Source organism: Brachycentrus maculatus, unplaced genomic scaffold (assembly GCF_059751285.1).
Source record: "Brachycentrus maculatus isolate JH-2025_06_01 unplaced genomic scaffold, ASM5975128v1 h1tg000839l, whole genome shotgun sequence".
Classification (NCBI taxonomy): Eukaryota; Metazoa; Arthropoda; class Insecta; order Trichoptera; family Brachycentridae; genus Brachycentrus; species Brachycentrus maculatus.
In genome coordinates, this window is record NW_028281566.1 from 92,362 (window position 1) to 115,309 (window position 22,948).

Consider the following 22,948-nt stretch of genomic DNA (forward strand, 5'->3'; position numbering starts at 1 on the left):
GATCTTTTAAGGTAAAACCTGAAGGTTTTTTCTCCATTTAAAAAATATTTAGTATATTTAAAAAAATTATTAAACAATACCTTTTTTTCAAAATGCAAAAACAACTCTTTCTGCCCTGTTGCGGGTAAATATTAAGTTAAAAATATGCCGCTTTTGCTGGGATATAGTACATTTTATGGGCATTCCGAAAACATGCATAACTGAAAATTGACGATTTTTGATTTATGACGTTCTTGAAAGGAGTGCGCGAAATCTCAATATAGATGAAGAAGAATATGGAATTCTGGGCATTGACAGGGCTTTCGACCGTCATAGGCTTGATTAAGTGATCACTTTACACACGTGTAACATTTCAACATTTAAAATCATGTTTTCCGGCGGGGCCAAGTGTATAAATTTAATCCATGATTCGGATCTTGCATACAAATAGAAAAAGTCTTTGCTTATCAAAAGCTTTCCCCATTCCAACATAGATGGAGGTAGTGAACTTACATGTACGATGTCACGAGTTTGATCAATATGGAGTTTAAAATTGAATAGTGTGGTTGTCAATCATGGGTAGAATTGGTGAATGCTACACGTCTGTAAAGTGACCTATGACGGTCGTAAGCCCCGTAAAAGCCCAGACTTCATCTATGTTTGATGTCAAAAATAATAAAATAAATAATTATTATTTTTTTATTAAAAAAGAGCAGTATTTGTGTTTTTTTTATTATTTACAAAAATGCTTCAATTTTAATATTATTTCTGTGAGCCTGAGCGGTTCATTATTAGAAATAGGTATCAAATCATGGTAAAGTGGGTTCGTACCGAGAAACTTTGACTCAGGGGTCCGCGACACTAACCACAGGACCACAACCCGACACAATTGTGTTTATTTTTCATATTTTTTCGTGCCCAAACCATCTCGACACACCTTTCATTAATTTTATCGATAATGCTCATCTCGGCCTTTCAAATCTTAGGGAACATTATACATACATTATACACACATTTAAATTCGCAATTTTCACGGCTGTAATTCAGATAAAACGCGATTCGGATTCACATATATTTGCTGGAAATAATCTATTATTTACTTTCTTTTAAATAAAAATAATAACACACGATTCGCCGAGTGATAAATGTGTTTTTAAAATGCGGAGTGATAAGTTTTTAATAACAGTCTGTTTCATGGCCAATGCCTTCTGTACAAGGTTGGATCGTTTCCCGAATTTCGGTTTTTTATCGCAAGTCATCTTCACAGCGCATCCGGCAGTTTTAACACTCTCACTGCCAGAAGATAGAATAAAAATTAGAGGAAATTTTAAGGTGGAGACTAACCGGAGCATTTCGTCGTAACATAATGTCGAAACATCGCTCGCGGCGAGCATCAGCGAGCATCCGAAACTATGGATGGAGCGCTCGGCTCGCTGTACTGACTGCCTGAATGCTCGCATCGTAACGTGTTACGTTACGACCAAATATGGAGGTCAGTCTCCACCTTTATATGCGTGCTATGTAGTTGTACCCAGCCACGCGATACCTTGGCTCAGACTGGTTAGATGCAAATTTATCGGATTTATGGGCATTTTAAGAAGTAGTAGAAGATGAAGATGGTGCAGATAAGGTGAAGAAAAGGGTAAAAAAGGTGATGAAGAAGGCAAAGAAGGTAAAGAAGGCAAAGAAGAAGAAGAAGGTGAAAAAAGAGGTGATAAAGAAGGTGAAGAAAAGGGTAAATAATTAAGGTGAAGAAGAAGGTAAAGAAGGTAAACAAGAAAATGAAGGTGAAAAATAAGGTGAAGAAAAGGTTATAGAAGAAGGTAAAGAAGAAGATGAAGAAGGTAAAGAAGAAGTTGAAGAAGAAGAGGGTGAAGAGAAGTTGAAGAAGAAGGTAAAGAAGAAGATGAAGAAGAAGTTGAAGAAGAAGAAGGTAAAGAAGAAGATGAAGAAGAAGAGGGTGAAGAAGGTAAAGAAGAATTGAAGAAGAAGAAGGTAAAGAAGAAGATGAAGAAGAAGAGGGTGAAGAAGGTAAAGAAGAAGTTGAAGAAGGATTGAAGAAGAAGGTAAAGAGAAGAAGATGAAGAAGAAGTTGAAGAAGAAAAAGGTAAAGAAGAACTTGAAGTAGAAGAGGGTAAAGAAGGTAAAGAAGAAGTTGAAGAAGAAGAGGGTGAAGAAGGTGAAGAAGAAGGTGAAGAAGAAGAAGAATATTTTCTTTTTAAAAAAATAAAAAATAAACGAATGTATTCTTATGTTACACAAACATTTAAAAATCGATACTTTTTTAAGATAAATAATTTCGACTCCTGACCTGACAGCTTTCAAGTATATGACATACTCGATCATGCCAAGCTATCCTCCGTCTTCCTCTGCTCCCATATCCAACAACATTCCCATCATGTGGGAGAGGCAAAGATTGATTACAAAGACAAAATGATGTGGCAATCTATTCTGTTAGTTAAAAAAATCAAAAATCGGACGCATTAAAAATATCGGTTCCTCATTGGTTCGGCAATGTAGCAGGTACAGAAAGGGTCAAGAGATGGAGTACAGCTGATGAATGATTACTCCAGACGAACGAGTATAAACTTTGAGTGATTTTCGGTGCTGGAATGGTTTCGGTCGGCAAGTCAACGATGCTATCTTGTCTACTCGCGTCCGCATAACACGAGCGTGCTGTACGCGGCAAAGTAACGCACGATTCGCAGTATGGAATGGAAATCAAAAATCACTGCGTCAAATATCAATTCAATACGGTTCGCGACATTTTGAGTGTGTCCAAATACTTGTTCACAAATCTGGATTATCTCTGTTAAGGATGAAAGTAGACTGAGTGCAGTCGAAATGCGATCTCTCAGAAGAGTGTACGACAAAACGATGTATGATACATGTTCGAATAGTGAAATAAGGAAGGAATGCAAGACTGAGATAAGCATTATCGATAAAATTAAGAAAGGTGTGTTGAGATGGTTTGGACATGTGGAACGAATGAGTGAGGGAAGAACGGTAAAACAAATTTATGAGGCGTATGTAATCGGAAAAAGGAGCAGAGGAAGACCGAGAAAAACTTGGCAGGATCAAGTATGCCTAATACTTGAAAGTGGTCAGGTTAAGAGTCGAAACAATCGGCGGGTATGTATGAGGAGATGCATGAACGTGGATGAGGCGAAGAATGTTTGCAAAGAAAAAGTGGTGTGGCGTACTATTTTCTCTGCCTACCCCTGCGGGAAAGCGGCGTATAGGTTAGTTAGCTAGTTTAAGAAACGTACTAATGTGTAAAGGCAACTAGCCGTAACTCAAGTTGCGGCTGTTTGGCGTAACACGTTTTTTGTTTTTTTTTTCAAATATCTAAAGTTTACACCTTCATATCTCCCTTAGTTCCCTACAGATTTCAATAAGAATGTCAACATTTTGAGTGTGTCCAAATATTATCTGGTCAAATTATAAGCTTAAATAATAAAAATGAAAATGGTATTTTCTGGCGTTTCTCATGTGTGTGATTATAATCCAGGATTCGGCCTCACATACTAATATCAGAGTTTCTGCTAAATAAAAAGCTTCTTTACATCTCACCAATAGATGTCTCTAGTGAAGTTCTAGTGATTCAAGAACAATGTATCTAAATTGGTTCATATATATAGAACTTCCAAGAATTTGAGTAGTGTGGTTGTCAATAATGGGTAGAATTGGTGAATGTTACACGCGTGTAAAGTGATCACTCAAACCAGCCTATGACGGTCGTCAGCCCCGTAAATGCTCAGACTTCCATATTCTTCTTCATCTTTGATGAGATGTCAAAAAATAAGAATGTCAGTATGGAAATTGTATTAAATTGTAAAAAAAATATGTTACTATATTAAAATGTCCGCCTCCGTAGTGTAATGGTCAGCACGCTCGGCTACCGTTCTGCAGGTCCCGGGTTCAATTCCCAAGGGGGGTAAAATAAATATTAGTGATTTTTTCACTGTCATATTTATTCAATATTACCCTGGACTGGTACCTGAAGCGGAGGGCTGATCACCTTTCCTTCATGTGTAAACCATCAAGATAACACTGCGTTTATATGACGCAGTGCCCTATGCACCATTGGGGTGCGGATAAGGGTTTTTATTATTATTATTATTATATTAAAATAATTTAAAAAGTACTTACATTTTCTGGTATCACCAATGACCGTCCGTGAAATGAACTCCACACTACACTCGAAATTTTTTACCACTGTTTCTACAAACTAATTCATCCAATTGTAGCACTGTGTTGAAGGATCACCTCTGCAAAAAAAACATAAAATCAATATGGGTAATTTTTAATTCCTGGGTGAGATTATTTTTTATTGAAGCACGGAGTTGGCAAAAGAAGGATGAGAGGAGACTGAATTTAGTCGAAATGCGATCTCTCAGTGCGGAAAACGATGTGTGATAGATGTTCACGCACCAATCGGAAGAAAGATGGACAAAAGCACAAGCCAATCCAAGCCAATCGCCGTTTTAAAACGCTAACTGACGTGCCGGACGGTAAAATTCCGTGTAGTGCACAAACGCGTTTTGAGTGTGTCCAAAATAATAATAATAATAATATAATAAAACCCTTATCCGCACCCCAATGGTGCATAGGGCACTGCTTCATACAAACGCAGTTTTATCTTGATCGTTTACACATGAAGGAAAGGTGATCAGCCCTCCGCTTCAGGTAGCCCAGGGTAATAATGAATAAATATTAGAGTGAAAAAATCACTTATATTTATTTGACCCCCCCTGGGAATCGAACCCGGGACCTCGAACCCGGGATTCCGTATAGTGCACAAACGCCCTAAGGCTGACATAAGCATTATCGATAAACGTAAGGTGAAATTATGATGTCGGTAACGACGAAACCCGGTCAGTGGTCAAATAAAAAATACGAAGAAAAAATTATTGACATAAGTAGTTGTTATTTTATTATATTGCAGTTAAATGCAGTTCCGCTAAGAAATCTCAGTAAAAAAATAAAATCTAATAAGAAAGATGTGTCGAAGTGGTTTGGACATGTGGAACGAATGAGCGAGGAAAGAACGGTAAAGCAAATTGATGAGGCAATGTAATTTGAAATATGAGTAGAAGAACACCGAGGAAAACTTGGCATGATTAAGTATGTCAAGGTACAAAATTAAGAAAGGTGTGTTGAGATGGTTTCGGCATGTAAATTGTATGACCGAATAAAGTAAAAAAAAATATAAGGCGAATATGGTTGGTAATTGAAGCAGTGAAAAACCGAGGGACACTTAGGATGATCAAGTATTTCGAATACTTGATCGCGTTCAGGTCTTAAGTCGGAATAATCGGCGGTATGTATGAGAAAATGCACGAATATGATAGAGGAGAATATAATTTGCAAATACAGATTGGTGTGGCGATCTATTCTCTCTGTGTGCTCTTGCCACCAAGCGGCATGATCGTTAGCTAGTTAGATTATATTTAAGAAGAAAAGAAAAATAAAACATACAAAAACCGCAAATTTCCCCTTTTTTTCAAATAAATTTATGAGCTGAAAACAATAAAATTACGCCACAGATTCGATGTTATAGAAAAAAATATACGAAATTCCGGGGCCACTTTCACTGAATGCGTGAATAATTATTATAGAGACTATAATAAAAATATACCAAACACTGCAGTACCGGTAATAGCGACACGATAAAAACCGACGAAAAACATCCAGCGCTAAAAACGCTAGCAAAAACTTCGGAAGACTTGGAACACTGCACTTTTATCCGAAGTGAATAATGTAGTAATATACCAAAACGTATATTCCAATAGCGTACAAGGCGAATTTCAGATATAGCCAAATCAAATCCTTAATAGAATTGTATATTTCCATTTCTGTAAGCGTTTTGTTGACGAAATATTCAATTTTTAACAAACGTGCGCGGTATCTGTCAATGTAACGTTAACGCGAGCCGCCATTTGCAATTCTAACTTGAATCCTATTGGTCCCAGGTTACAGCTGTTTTTTCAAATCATTATTATAAACAAATAGCGTGTTGCCATAGAAAAAAATTACAAATAAAATTATAACGAAGGTAGGTACTCGAATGGGTACTTGTAATCTAATAATTTAATAATAATAAATATAAAAATATACATTATATATGGTATTTTAATGTGACAATCTAGTGATAATCAAAGAAAATTAATATTTTAAGTATATACTACTATTTTTAAAGTTTGTTATTACTTTTTTATACACAAACTAAAAGAAAAAAATACAGTAATAATTTTTTTACACATATTATATATTGGCCCGTTGAAAATTATTACTTCACAACCAAGTAGGTACCTACGTAAAAGTATGTTATATAGAACACGAAGTAAATTAAACAAATAAATAGGTAGGTACATACGAAAATAATAAAAGTTCGTGACGAAATATCAAAATGATATATTATGTAAAAACCGCAGGCAAAATGGCGTCCGTCGAATATTCGAGACTTACATTAAATGGCCGTTCCTGTTTATGGCTTTCAACGAGCTCCACACTTGTAGCATACCGGTGTAAAATCAAGGTTGGTCGCTTATTTTTTTGTGTAAATGCCGATATTATAATAGTTGCTCGCAATACTGTCGAGTGACATTGAAAGTGGCCGGTCACACTGCGTGTAGGCAACTTATTGACTGTACCATAGAATGCTAATTCTGCCTACACATAGTTTAAAAAAATCAGGAATCACAAAACATGAGTTCTCCAAGTTTAAACGGTATTTAAACGGTTTATTTCAATAAGAATCGTTTAAAATTATGTTATCAGGCATCTCCTAGTATTTAAAATAATTAGGTAAGGATCTTTGCATACATTTCAAAGGGTCTGCGCTAAACTAAGCTTACTCAAAGCATGGGTAGAATCCTTAATGTTACACAAAGTGATCAGTCAAGCCAGCCTATGACGGCTCAAATGCCCTGTAAATACTCAGATTCCATATTCTTCTTCATCTTTGTTGAGATATCAAATTTAAATGATTAAATTTATTTCATATTGTTTTTTGAAATCTCATCAAAGATGAAGAAGAATATGGAAGTCTGGGCATTTAAGGGGCTTACAACCGTATAATATAATAGTTTAAGTGATCACTTTACACACGTGTAACATGCACCAATTCTACCCATTAATGACAACCACACTACCCACATTCTTGGAAGTTTTATACTTATATATGAACCAATTTCGAAACATTGTTCTTGAATCACTAGAGACATCTATTGGTGAGATGAAAATAGGCTTTTTTACTAAGCAGAAACTCTTTTATTAGATTATAATCACATACATGAGAAACCCCAGAAAATATCATTTTCATTTTTATTATTTTAGCTTATTATTTGACCAGTTAATTTATTTACAACATTTTGAGTGTGTCCAAATACTTGTTCACAGATCTGGATTATTTCCAATTATAGGAGTAATTTATCATAATGGATATGAAAAATAACTCCTATAGTTGCAGATAATCCAGATTTGTGAACAAGTATTTGGGACACGCTCAAAATGTTGTAAATATATTTTTTCCATCTGTATGTCCGTTTGAGCGGTTTTCTTTTCAAGTAATCGTTTTTTTCTCGTATGTTAGGTGTGTAACGGAGTGTGGAAGTGTAGTGTAGAGAAACGGAATTCGCAGATGGAAACTGAATAACTATGATAATCTAACTTACCAGCACACACACGAGATCACTGCCGCTGTTCAATGTAGCGAGAAGAACAAAGCAACAAGCGCTCTACAAGACTCGAGGAAGGTACAAATTCACCGTGTTCAGATTCACAGTTGCTAGCTGTGTCGCATAGATTCTCTCATGCAATTATCCGTGTATAGATCGAACAGCAATGGTGACATTACACATCCCTGTTTAACATAATACCCAAATATACAACATCTTTAACCCTTACCACTCTGACCATTTTTTCTCATAACTAATCAGCTACTCTGATAAAAAAATGCGACGTTTTTCTACCATTAAAATAAATATTTTGGTTCCCTGATTTCGGGACACTGTCTGCCAATTCGTATGACCATGTTAATTAAGATTAACTGTATTTATCTGAAATATTTTTTGGAAGAATATACTTGGGTGATAGAGAAATCGGTGATTAAAGTTAAACCTGCGCCGGGCCAGACATTGTGGCCCACGGAGCTGCCTACTAGAATCATACGGGCCAGAATGTCTGGCCTACAGATTGGTAAGGGTTAAACAGTACTACAATTTCCCCATTCAATACTTTTTTACACACAGATTCACTTCTTTTAAAAATAATGACTTTGGAGGATTTCGTAACATTTATCAGAAAATCACTTTCCTTGCATACATTATGCACCTTTGACACCAACTCCTGCAGATCGTCTTCACTATCAGCAAGTAGCACAGTATTATCAGCATATACAAGGCAAGAAACTCGAGGAAGGCACAGTTGCCAGATGTGTCCCAGCAATGCTCTCATGCAATTATCCATGTATAGATCAAACAGCAACGGCGACATTACACATCCCTGTTTTTCAAATTGACAGTCTGTAGAAATACAGTTGATTTGTAGTCAGAACGTTTTGCCATTTCACCATGAATAGACTAAATGACCATTATGCGCGTCGTAGGTTGGGGAATGAGCCGAAAACAATATTCAGCTTGATCCTCTTTTTCAACGCAAAATGTTGTTCACCGATGAGGCACATTTTTGGTCAAATCACTATGTCAATAAGCGGAATTGCCGAATTTGGAGTGAAGAAAACCCAGAATCCTTTGTCGAGACGCCCTTGCATCCATTAAAAGTCACTGTTTGGTGTACTTTATGGGCAGGTGGAATCATTGGCCCATATATTTTTAAAGACGATGCCAGAATGTTACGGTCAATGGAGAGCGCTACAGAACCATGATTACTGACTTCTTCGTACCTTAGTTGAATGGCATTGATGTGACAGAGCTGTCGTTTCAACAAGATGGCGCAACTGGCCACACTGCGGCTGCCACCATCAATTTATTATAGGAAATTTGAATCTGTGTACCTCTAAAAAACACCTAACATATATTTTATATAAGTATTTAACATATTTTGAACAAAACTTAGTCTACGACATCCACGGTCGAAATTTACAAGTCAGCAATAAAATAGCCATAAATACCACCCAGTTGCTTATCTGTGTTGAATTTATGCGAGTACAGGGCCTTGCAGAGTGCGTTTTAACATAATATTGAATAATTAGTAGTTCTTTATGTAATAATAATCATTTGTGTCAAGCTTTGAAATGTCAGATGACCAAACGACTTGGTGATGCTGAAAATGCGTTATGTCATTTTCAATGGATGACACACTTTTCGTATCCTCTGATGTATTAATATATTATATTTGTTAAGTATACATATGCTCGGTGGGCTGCAAACATGTTAATATGCAAAACTAACGAAACCAGCTTGTCGTTAAATCACATGTGTATCTTGTCATCACTCAGGATGATTGGAGGACAAAGTCACACTTCACTCATAAGTTCGTAGGAGGATAATAATTTGTTGGAGGACAAAGTCATACCTCACTCAGTAAGTTCGTAGGATGAAATAAGTCACAAATCTCTAAATAAGTTCGTAGTATGAAATAAGTCACAAATCACTCAGTGAGTTCGTAGGATGAATTAAGTCACAAATCTCAAAATAAGTTCGTAGTATGAAATAAGTCACAAATCACTCAATAAGTTCGTAGGATCAAATAAACTGACACACGACTCAATAAGCTCGTAGGATAAAATAAAAATGACACATCACTCAATAAGTTCGTAGGATGAAATAAGACACAAATCTCTAAATAAGTTCGTAGTATGAAATAAGTCACAAATTACTCAGTAAGTTCGTTGGATGAAATAAGTCACAAATCACTCAATAAGTTCGTAGGCTCAAATAAACTCACACATTACTCAATAAGCTCGTAGGATAAAATTAAATAATTCTCGAAATAATATATCAATATGATCCACAAAGTTAATGCTTTCAATATTCAAAACATAAGTTAATCGTACTTATTCAAAGTCTATATGGTGACAAGCTTGTATCACGTCAAGTTTTGCTGTTACAGTCATATTATTGTTTGTATGAAACCGTAATAGTGGTTGGTATATGGACATGCTTTAGTCTAAGGTCTAAGGGATTCAAAGAAACTATTGATAATTATGGAGTAACAGTGTAAATATATTAACTTATTAGTATTGAATACGATGACATTATATGTTTATTTATATATTTACATAAATAATAAGATAAACTTTAGTCAATATCAGAGTTAAAAACATCCATAACTAAAAAATCTGACGTGCTACATTATTTTTGCTTTCGTTTTTTAATTCAGCTATGCAAAGTGCATAAAGATCAGGTATTTTCATTGCCAGTCACAAAATAAAAGTATTAAATTGTTGGCCATTGGATTTCTGACTAAAATAACTTCCCCATTAATTAATATTTTACGATGCATTTTTAGACATGGTAGCGCTGTGCTGATGAAAACATTAATATGTTGTCGTGTGGTGTGCAATACTCGTGTGTGGCTACCACAAGCGGATTACGAAATGTTGCTGTAACCGAATATGGCTTTAAAATGACACAACTTCGATTCGACCATGGGAGATATTATTTAATCAAATCAAATGCGAAAAATCACGCGTTAAAAGAATATCACTGCCATATCGCTCACTACTTTCAACGTCATATATCAAAAATCGACAATTTTCAGTTGTGCATGTTTTCGGAATGCCCGGAGAATGTAATATATTCCAGCAAAAGCGGCATATTTTTAACTTAATATTTACCCGCTACAGGGCAGAAAGTGTTGTTTTTGCATTTTGAAGAAAAGGTATTGTTTTATTATTTTTTTTTAAATATACTAAATGTTTTTCAAATGGAGATAAAACCTTCATGTTTTACCTAAAAAGATCTGTTGCACAGTAAAAAGTTCAATAAGTGGCTTATATTTTTAAACTTTACACATTTCATTATATTTTTAAACTTTAAACATGATCTCCTGAAAAATCAAGTGTTTTGATATATCGCTCACGTTTAAAAGTATAATACAATGCATTACAAATAAATATCAATCCACTTATCGAACTTTTTACTGTGCAACAGATCTTTTTAGGTAAAACCTGAAGGTTTTTTCTGAAAAATGGAGAAAAAACCTTCAGGTTTTACCTAAAAAGACCTGTAAATTGCTGTCCAAACATTTTCGGACTAAGTAGAATCTACTTAGTCCAAAAACGCAAAAAAACGTACTACAAAAAAATATCCCTCACAGTGTTTTGAGTTTGGACAGCCGAAAAGCTTTAAATAATAGGGATTATTTAAACAGAGATATTAGAGTACACATTTTTTGCACTTTTAAAATACGTACCAAATAGGAATATGGAAAGTATTTCGTTTATTTTTATCCGTTTCGTACATAAACCGTGTATTACAAATCGGAGAAAATGAAAGAAAGAGTACTTTAACTAAACAATAAGACGTAACAGCGAGTAGATATCGTTTTTCCCACGGCAGATTGACTAAATTCATGCCAAGGAACAGTTTATACCATGAAACCCGACAATTAACCTTACTATTTTACTATTATTTATTTATATTCAAGGTTCAATCGCTAGAATCTGCTGAAACGCGTATGCTTAGATGGTCAGCTGGAGTGTCCCTTGGCCCTCCTTTCCAACTCTTTCTCTCTCTACGCCTGAAAAATAATTTAAATCACATCAGCGCTGAAGATACCCTAACGGCAGTCCTTTGTGACCCAAAGCTACTAGCCGAGCTAAGAAAAAAGTCCACCAAACAATTGTCAGACCCGCACTCCTCTATGGCTCCGAATGCTGGACGATGTACAACGCCTACTCCAGGCAACTAGAAACTGCTGAAATGCGAATGCTTAGCTGGTCAGCTGGAGTGTCCCTTGGAGACAAGATAAAGAGTTGGCTGTAACAGGCATCAATAGTAAGGTAGAGGAAAGGCAATTGGAGATGGTTAACACGTTAAAAACGAGAGCCTATTAAAAATAAAAAAAATAAAATATTAAGACGCATGTGTGGCAAAACGATGTTTGATAGATGTTCCAATGATGACATAAGGAAAGAATGTAAGGCTGAGATAAGCGTTATCGATAAAATTAAGAAAGGTGTGTTGAGATGGTTTGGACATGTGGAACGTGTGAGTGAAGAAAGAACGGTTAAACAAAATTATGAGGCGAATGTAGTTGGAAAAAGAAACAGAGGAAGACCGAGGAAAACTTGGCACAATCAGGTATGTCAAATACTTGAAAGCGGCCGGGTCGGGAGTCGTAATAATCGTTGGGTATGTATGAGGAGATGCATGAATGTAGAAGAGGCAAAGAACGTTTGCAAAGAGAGAGTGGTGTGGCGATTCACTCTGCCTACCACTGCCGCGAAGCGTCGTGATGGTTAGTTAGTTAGTTAGTTATAATTATTTTAATTCAGCTTTATATATAGACATCAATAGTAAGGAAGAGGAAAGGCAATTGAGATGGTATGGGCACATAGGACGCAGAGAACCTGTTCATATTGTGAACCAGGCAATCGCCATGGATCTTCCTCGAAAGACCTCTAGAGGAAGACCAAAGAATTCATGGATGCTGCAGAAAGATTTCATGATTCGAAGGCATAGCCTAGGTGACGTTGTCCAGGACAGAAGGACCTACAACCTGAGGACGACATTCTACAAAGACGATAAGTTGGGATGGAGCTAGGAGAAGAAGATATTCAAGGTTTAAATATGAAAATTAAATATTATTTAAAATAAAAACCGACCGAATGGCACGATCAAGTATGCCAAATATTTGAAAGTGGTCAGGTTAGGAGGCGAAACAATCGGCGGGTATGTATGAGGAGATGCATGAACGTGGAAGAGGCGAAGAATGTTTGCAAGGACAGAGTAGTGTGGCGTTCTATTCTCTGTGCCTACCCCTGCGGGGAAGCGGCGTGATGGTAAGTTAGTTAGTTTTTAAAATATTATTTACATCTCAACAAAGATGAAGAAGAATATGAATGTCTGTGCATTTACGGAGCTTACGACCATGTTGAGATATCAAAATGATATGAAAATTTACTCCTTTAATTTTATCCAGATTTGTGAACAAGTATTTGGACGCACTCAAAACGTTGTAAATAAAAATTAAAAACTTTTAAAATACCAAATTTGAGATTATTAATGAAAACACGACTAGTTTCGAGAGCTACAGATGACTTTCTTTAAGTTTTGTACTGATATATCTTGGTGGAACTACATTTTACATTATAAAACATCAATTATTTAGTTATTTCCATATAATTCTTCATCTTTGTTAAGATATTAGTAAAAAGACGGGTTTGTTTATGAATAGCCTCTCTTTGGTCATACATAACACTCCGCCCACCCTTACGGGAACTAGCCGATGGAATGCAATACTTTTGCAATACGGACAAATAAATTATGTTATTATAACAAGCTGTTTTAGTAAAAGCGGAGACGACAGGCCCGGACTGGGTAGGGGCGAATGTTACATTTTTATATATATATATATATATATATATATATATATATATACATATATATATATATATATATATATATATATATATATATATATATATATATATGTATATATATATATATATATATATATATATATATATATTTATATATATATATGTTAATAAAATAATATGTTAATTTGTTTCATTTTTTAATTTTTCATTAAGGCGGGATATTCGATAGACCTCAAGTACAAATTTTCTTCGAACCCAGGCAACATATAACGTATTTTTTGACATCTCATCAAAGATAAAGAAGAATTTGGAAGTCTGGGCATTCACGGGGCTGACGACCGCCATAGGCTGGTTTAATTGATTACTTTACACACGTGTAACATTTACCAATTCTACCCATTATTGACAACCACACTACTCAAATTCTTGGAAGCTCTATATATAAATATATATATATATATATATATATATATATATATATATATATATATATATATATATATATATATATATATATATATATATATATATATATATATATATATATATATATATATATATATATATATATATATATATATATATATATATATATATATATATATATATAACCCTTATCCGCACCCAAGTGGTCCATAGGGCACTGTGTCATATAAACGCAGTGTTATCTTGATCGTTTATACATGAAGGAAAGGTGATCAGCCCTCCGCTTCAGGTACCAGTCCATGGTAATTTTGAATAAATATTACAGTGAAAAAATCTTATATTTATTTTACCCCCCTTGGGAATCGAACCCGGGACCTCCAGAACGGTAGCCGGGCGTGCTGACCATTACACTACGGAAGCGGACGAGTTAAGAAAGAAGATTAGTAGGCAGACTTAATTAAGAGCTATATATATATATATATATATATATATATATATATATATATATATATATATATATATATATATATATATATATATATATATATATATATATATATATATATATATATTTATATATATATATATATATATATATATATATATAAATATATATATATATATATATATATATATATATATATATATATATATATATATATATACATAAATAATACATATAAATAATACTCGTTTACAAAACAAATTAGACGTCATATTGCATTTTATAAAAAATAAGAATTTAAAAAAAAAATGTACATATATTTAAAGTAGTACTCATCGCGCACATCGCGCGCATAGACTGACAGCGCGCGCGCAGGCTTGTCAACTTGACGATTAACGCACTTGCTGGTCTTAAGAATAAAATATGTGGGCAGGCATTCACGCTGACAGTATAATATGTAGATATATAATAATACATGGTCTGAAATAGACGCTTTGCGGGTAATTCGTTTTTAAATGAAAAAAAATAAAAATATAATAAGTGTAAAATAAAAGAGACTGAGCTCTTGTGCTTGGAGAGGGACTTTTTTCTTCTTTTTGTGATAGTGACATGAATTCAATAGTGAATTTATTTTTTTCATATTGAATTGATAGTTGAAATAATGATATTGAATTGTCATATTGAAATAATCATCATAGAATTGAATTGATAATTGAAATAATTATATTGAATTGATGAAATATATATATATATATATATATATATATTATTCGTTGAAAATTCCAACTTTTTTATAAAATGCAATACAACGTCCAATTTGTTTTGTAAAACGTTCTAAAAAAAGTTAAAAAAAAAAACAGTAATAAACGATCGATTTGAGCCGGTCCTGTCATTATAAAGTTGTTTTGCATTCAGACCGCAGTACTAGTTGACCATGCAATCTCGCAAAATGGCGTCGCGAGACGTGAAACCACCGCTCCCTCCGCTTCCATCGCCGCCATAACAAAACCAACTACAAAACGAAACCATTTCACTCCGGCTAGATGCAATTAGCAACAAATAACCTGTCAATACAAATAACCTGACAAAAACGGGCAGAAAGCGTAATGGTACTCGCTCCCAGACGTAATACAAGCGTTTAAAATTAGATAAAACGTACAAAAAAACACGTGGATTTCTCGAATGGTAATTAAGGGAAAGAAAGCAAGTTTACAACATTTTGAGTGTGTCCAAATACTTGTTCGCAAAATCTGGATTATCTCAAATTACAGGAGTTATTTTCATATTATTTAATATAAGAGTTTCTGCTTTATAAAAAGCTTCTTTACATCTCACCAATAGATGTCTCTAGCGAAGTTCTAGTGATTCAAGAACCAGTTTTCTAAATTGGTTCATATATCGCTCACTCCTTTCAAGAACGTCATAAATAGTCATAGTAATCAAAAATAGTCAATTTTCAGTTGTGCGTGTTTTCGGAATGCCCAGAAAATGTACTATATCCCAGCAAAAGCGGCATATTTTTAACTTAATATTTACCCGCTACAGGGCAGAAAGTGTTGTTTTTGCATTTTGAATAAAAGGTATTTTTAAATTATTTTTTGAAACATACTAAATATTATCAAATGGAGAAAGAACCTTCAGGATTCACCTAAAAGGATGTGTTGCACAGTAAAAAGTTCAATAAGCGGCTTGATATTTGTTTTTAATACATTGTATTGTATTTTTAAACTTTAAAAACGTTCTCCTGAAAAATCAAGTTTTTTGATTTATGACGTTCTTGAAAGGAGTGAGCGATATATAGAACTTCCAAGAATTTGAGTAGTGTGGTTGTCAATAATGGGTAGAATTGGTAAACGTTACACGTGTGTAAAGTGATCAATTAAACCAACCTATGACCGTCGTAAGCCCCGTAAATGCCGAGACTTCCATATTCTTCTTCATCTATGTTGAGATGTCGAAATATAATTTACAATAATAAACTGAAAAGTGGTAAAATACAAGTGTTTCATTTTTATATTCAAATAAACGCATTTTCATGATTTTAATATGCTAGTTGTGAAACCGGCGATCAGTCGATATAAAAAAAAAAATCGAAAAACCCAAGCAAAGACATCAACGCACTAAAAAAACAAACCTTTATATCGTAGAATGTGCATCAAATCTGAATCACGATTGATTCTCCGTACGCTTCAATGGCAACATATTTCCAAATGCCGTCAACCTTGCATTCTTTCCTTATATCACCATAAATATTTAAAATAGCTCCCAACGGGAAAAACCCAGATTTGTGCACAAGTATTTGGACACAAGGGTGGACCATAGACATCAACAATAATTAATCACGCCGTTTCCCCGCAGGGGTAGGCAGAGAGGATGGAACGCCACACTCTTCTGTCCTGACATACACTCCTAGCCTCCTTCACATCCATACATCTAGTCATACATGCCCTCCGATTACGCAGACTTTTGACACCGCCAGATTTTAGGTTCTGATTGATCTGATCGTGCCAAGTCTTTTTCGGTCGTCCACGTTCTGTTTTCCCTCTCACATTCGCCACATATATTTTATTAGTCATTCTCTCGCTATCCATTCGCCCCACATGTCCATACCACCGCAAAGAGCTCTTTCTAATCTTTTCAATTATTCCTCGTTCAGCCTTACATTCCTTTAAGCAATGACACCAACATTAAAATAACTCCATCGTTTCTGTGACGTCATTCATTGCCAACATACGAAAATATCGTTTTTTCGAAGGCGAATTTTCCAAAAGAAAATGATGAATGAAAATATCAGCTGTTATAAAAAAAAGGGGTCTTATACAAACCTTTAAAGGTTGAGTATGATAAATTAGATATTCCTCCCGTTTGACTAAGATCCATTGGTTATGTAGAATTATGAGCTAAGTGCCATTATAGCGATTCGAATAACAGTCTATGCCCGTGGAATTGTTAATGGCATTTCTCATTGAGGAAAATTACAATTCACAACGTCTGTTACTAGTGAGAGTGGGCTGAGATTCGAGTGACCAAATATCTACGTGACTCCTGAGGATTCAATTTAAAATACAGGGTGTTCAAAATTGAAATCCTAAAAAAAACAGAGTCCGCCTCCGTAGTGTAGTTATCAGAACGCTCGGCTACCGTGCTGGAGGTCCCGGGTTCGATTCCCAGCTGGGGCGAAAATAAATATTAGTTATTTTTTCACTCTAATATTTATTCAATACTACTATAATATGAAAAATAACTCCTATAATTGGATCCAGATTTGTGAACAAGAATTCGGACACACTGAAAACGTTGTAAATTAAAATATAAGTTTGTTGGCCCCCGTAGCGCATTGGTTAGCATGTTTAGCTACCGTTCTGGCGATGTTTTTTTCACTCCAATATTTATTCAATATTACCCTGGACTGGTGCCTGAAGCGGAGGGCTGATCACACTTCCTTCATGTGTTAACGATCAAGATAGCACTGCGTTTATATGATGCAGTGCCCTATGCACCATCGGGGTGCGGATAAGGGTTCGAAGAAGTAAAAATTAAATATAAAAATTAAATGGTGATAAAGATATGACTAATTATTTTATTTTGTTTTATTTTATTAACGGCTAATGCCTTTAACAATAGTTACAATCTGCTTTATAGAGCTGTAATAGTTGTAGTCTGGATTCGTTTCTGTGACGTTGTTCGTTACCAATTTATGAAAACAACGTTTTTACGAAGGCAAACTTTGCAAAAGAAAATGATGAAAGAAAATATTGATTATATCGGGTGTTATAAGCACAAAACGAGTGTTACACAATCCTTTATAGGTTAAGTATGTTAAAATAGATATTCCTCCCGAGTGATAATACCGTATCGTATCCAAATGACATAAATATGTTTTTCTGATTTAGTTAAAAGCTATATTTCAGTACTTTATATAGTATTTTGTGGCAATGTACTTATATTTCCCCTGTGATAGAGAAATTGTTCATTTTAGCACGTTTCGATATATCACCACGAATATCGCGGCCAGCGGTCGGCCTATGAATATTCAACATTCTGTTTCGACACTTCGATTCAATTTTCCTTATCAACAATTTTCAACGCGTCACCCTTGACTGATCACCTTTCCTTTGCGGAATGAACGGCCAAGACAACACTGCGGTCACGTCAAAATATCGTATTGTTATATGTAAATATCGTAGAAAAAGATAATATATATAAAAAAAAAAACTAACTAACTAACCATCACGCCGCTTCCCCGCAGGGGTAGGCAGAGAGAATAGAGCGCCACACCACTCTGTCCTTGCAAACATTCTTCGCCTCTTCCACGTTCATGCATCTCCTCATACATACCCGCCGATTGTTACGACTCCTAACCTGACCACTTTCAAGTATTTGGCATACCTGATCGTGCCATGTTTTTCTCGGTCTTCCTCTGCTTCTTTTCCCGCTAACATTCGCCTCATAAATTTGTTTTACCGTTCTTTCCTCACTCATTCGTTCTACATGTCCAAACCATTTTAACACACCTTTCTTAATTTTATCGATAATGTTTATCTCAGCTTTGCATTCTTTCCTTATTTCACTATTCGCACATCTATCATACATCGTTTTGTTACACATTCTTCTGAGAGATCGCATTTCGACTGCATTCAGTCTACTTTCATCCTTCTTTTGCCAGCTCCATGTTTCACTTCCATACATTAGAGTTGGAACCAGGACTCCGTTGTGCACTGTCAGTTTAGCTTCCGCTGATAGGTTTTTATTTGCTATAACTGATTTCAGTGCACCGTTCACTTTGTTCCCAGCATTCACTCTCCTTTCTATATCTTTATCAATCTTTCCATCCCTAGAAAACATACTACCCAAATACACGAAATCATCTACCTGTTCCAGAATCTCTCCGTTTACCAATATTTCACATTCAGATCTGCATTCTTCTCTTTCAAAAATCATAATCTTAGATTTGCTAACATTCATCAATAAGTCACTTTCCTTGCACACATTATACACTTTTGTCACCAACGCCTGCAGGTCTTCTCTGCTATCGGCAAGAAGAACAGCATCGTCAGCATACAAAAGGCAACAGACAGTCAAATTATTCATTCTGGCTCCAACATTTAAATCTTTCAGTTCTTTCATGCAATTATCCATGTATAGGTTAAACAGCCACGGTGACATTACACATCCCTGCTTAACACCTTTAGAGATGCTAAGCCAGGATGAAAATGAACCACTTACCCTTATGCATGCAGTGCTATCCTCGTACAAGGATGCTATGCCTTGGATAAGTTTACTGCTTACCCCATACTCAGATAACACCTTCCATAGCTTCGTTCTATCAACTCGGTCATACGCTTTCTGCAAATCCACAAAAGCACAGAAAAGCTTTTGGTTTTTGGACAAAAACTTTTCAGTAATGTTGCGCAAGGCAAAAATTTGATCCGTACATCCTCTCCCATTCATAAATCCACTCTGGACATCCCATCTGGATAATATATATATATATATATATATATATATATATATATATATATATATATATATATATATATATATATATATATATATATATATATATATATATATATATATATATATATATATATATATATATATATATATATATATATATATATATATATATATATAATAAAAATAAATCCCTTACCGCACCCCAATGGTGCATAGGGCACTGCTTCATATAAACGCAGTGTTACCTCGATCGATTACACATGAAGGAAAGGTGATCAGCCTTCCACTTCAGGTACCAGTCCAGTGTAGTATTGAATAAATATTAGAGTGAAAAAATCACTTATATTATATTATATAAGTGATTTTAAAAAAATTATAAAATATATATATATATAGATACATTTAAATAAATATATATACATCGTGCTTTTTCGGCCGTCCTCGTCCTGTTTTCCCGCTCACATTCGCCACATATATTTTCTTAGTCATTCTCTCGTTATCCTTTCGCTCCACATGTCCATACCACCGTTAATAAATCTTCCTAATGTTTTCAATTATTCCTTGTTCAGCCATTCATCCCTTTCTTATAACACCGTTTTTGAATTGATAAAATACATTTCGAAATAATTACATGGTTTTGAAAAGAAAAGAGTTACTGAAATATAAAGTTTTAAAAGAATTATATATATTTTTTTTTTCTATATATATTCTAAAAAACAAAAAAAAAACCAATACTTATTCATTCTTTAAAAAAAATCGGGCGTAAACACACATCGCTAACTCCTTTCAAGAACGTCATAAATAAAAAAACTTGATTTTTGAGGAGAACGTTTTTAAAGTTTAAAAATATAATACAATGTATTAAAAATAAACATCAAGCCACTAATTGAACTTTTTACTGTGCAACAGATCTATTTAGGTAAAACCTGAAGGTTTTTCTCCATTTGAAAAATATTTAGTATATTTTTAAAAAAAAATTAAACAATACCTTTTCTTCAAAATGCAAAAACAACACTTTCTGCCCTGTAGCGGGTAAATATTAAGTTAAAAATATGCCGCTCTTGTTGGGATATAGTACATTTTCTGGGCATTCTGAAAACACGCAAAACTGAAAATTGACGATTTTTGATTTATGACGTTCTTGAAAGGAGTGAGCGACATGTGACCTCCCTGATGAACTCCTGTGGAATGAATTCTGCCCCTAATATTAAGTTGATAAGTTGAGACACCTTTAAAAATTGAGAACACAAGACAAAAAAAATACTGTCTACTGTATTATGAGTGCGTTCGCCAATTATTTAAGAATCTATTTACATAAAAACGTGCAATTTGCAAAAATAACAAACTGTTTTCACTTTCAATGAATACATGCATGCTTAAAACGACATATTGTTGAAGCATAATAACGTTATTACACAACAGATTAAATAACGGAGAAAAAAATCGAGCTACTTCAAACAAATCCTTAGAATAAACCGGTATTATACCCGGGATTTCTCGGGATTTAACAAATTAACACAGGTATATGGTTAACCTATAAAGGATTCTTCTACCCATATCCGCACTCAATGGTGCATAGGGCACTACATCGTATAGACGCTTATGTTATTTATCTTTTTTTTTAAACCCTTATCCGCACCCCTATGGTGCATAGGGCACTGCGTAATACAAACGCAGTGTTATCTTGATCGTTAACCATGAAGGAAAGGTGATCAGCCCTCCGCTTCAGGTACCAGTCCAGGGTAATATCGAATAAATAGTACAGTAAAAAAAATCACTTATATTATGTTATTACACAACACATTAAATAACGGATAAAAAATCGAGCTACTTCAAATATATCCTTAGAATAAACCGGTATTTTTACCCGGGATTTCTCGGGATTAAACAAATTAACACAGGTATATACTTAACCTATAAAGGATTCTTCTTACCCTTATCCGCACCCAATAGTGCATAGGGCACTGCATCGTAAAGACGCAGTGTTATCTCGGTCGTTACTTACACGAAGGCAAGGTGATAACTACTGCGCTTCAGGGACCAGTCCAAGGTGATATTAAATTAATATCAGTGTATATAATATTAAATAACTAGCCATGATAAGCGGTGTTGCATAAGCCGTAGGTATCAGAGACACTTGGATGGTAGGTAATTTAAAAAAAATACTTTTTGTCCCGAGAGACGTAACGAGAGATCAACGCGCGTACAAGATGAAAACCTATTTTATGAGGCAAACAGATAATATTTTGACTGAACAATATTTTCTTTTTTAATTGTGTATTTTGGATTTTTTCGGTTTTAACTAACTAACCCCTCAGGGGTAGGCAGAGAGAATAGAACGCCACACTGATCTGTTTTTACAAATAATCTTCGCCTCTTCAACATTCATGACCGCCGATTATTCCTACCCCTAGCATGACCACGTTCAAGTATTTGAAATGCCATTTTGTACAACATATTTTTTTTCCAAAATTTTCTTTAAAAATTTAGAACTAAACGCGAAATTTCTAAATAAGTACATTGATTAGCAAAAACATACTCGCAAAGAACCTAGCATTAAATTGCCTGTAGACTGTATATATACATTTAAAGATTTCCTATGTGTATCAATAATAAAGAAGAAGAAAAAAAACTGTCACTGTCTTGGGAGCACGTACAAGGCTTAAATATCCAAATTTTTCTTAAAAATATAGAAATTAAACGCGAAATTTTCAAGTATGTACATAGATTAGTAAAAACATACTCGAAATGTATCAATAAATTGCCGGGAGAGTGTATATATAACATAAATACATAAAACATAAAATAAAGCATTATATAACATAAAATAAAATAAAGCATTTCAATAATAAACAATAAAATATTTATTTATTATTAGAAGAAAATGTTTATTTTTTAACTTACAATATTAATTATTAAGAAAAGGTAAAGGCAGTCTTTGTTATTTTACTTGTAATATTTCTAAATAGCTTAATTAATTTTCTGTGTGTGAATAAGGAAGAAAGAAAAAACGGCTGTCAATGACTTGGGAACAGCACCTACGAGGGTTGAATATACAAATTTTCCTTCAAAACATATGAAAATTGAACGTGTATTTTCCAAATACACTTATTAGCAAAAACATA

The 22,948-nt window shown here is 34.4% G+C and overlaps 1 protein-coding gene across 2 annotated transcripts in view; it reads right to left on the reverse strand.

Moving 5' to 3' along the window:
• The window catches only part of LOC148300080 (uncharacterized), a 76,512-nt gene that overhangs the window by 51,881 nt on the left and 1,683 nt on the right, over positions 1-22,948 (reverse strand). Inside the window, exons 1-2 of one of the 2 annotated variants that reach the window (XM_088275299.1) lie at positions 5,621-5,930; positions 4,132-4,250 (exon numbers count right to left, since the gene is read on the reverse strand). The gene's annotated coding sequence lies outside the window, so the exon portion shown is untranslated. Of the gene's footprint in view, positions 1-4,131; positions 4,251-5,620; positions 5,931-22,948 lie in introns of those variants that run through there. The other variant, XM_088275298.1, reaches the window with a different exon arrangement.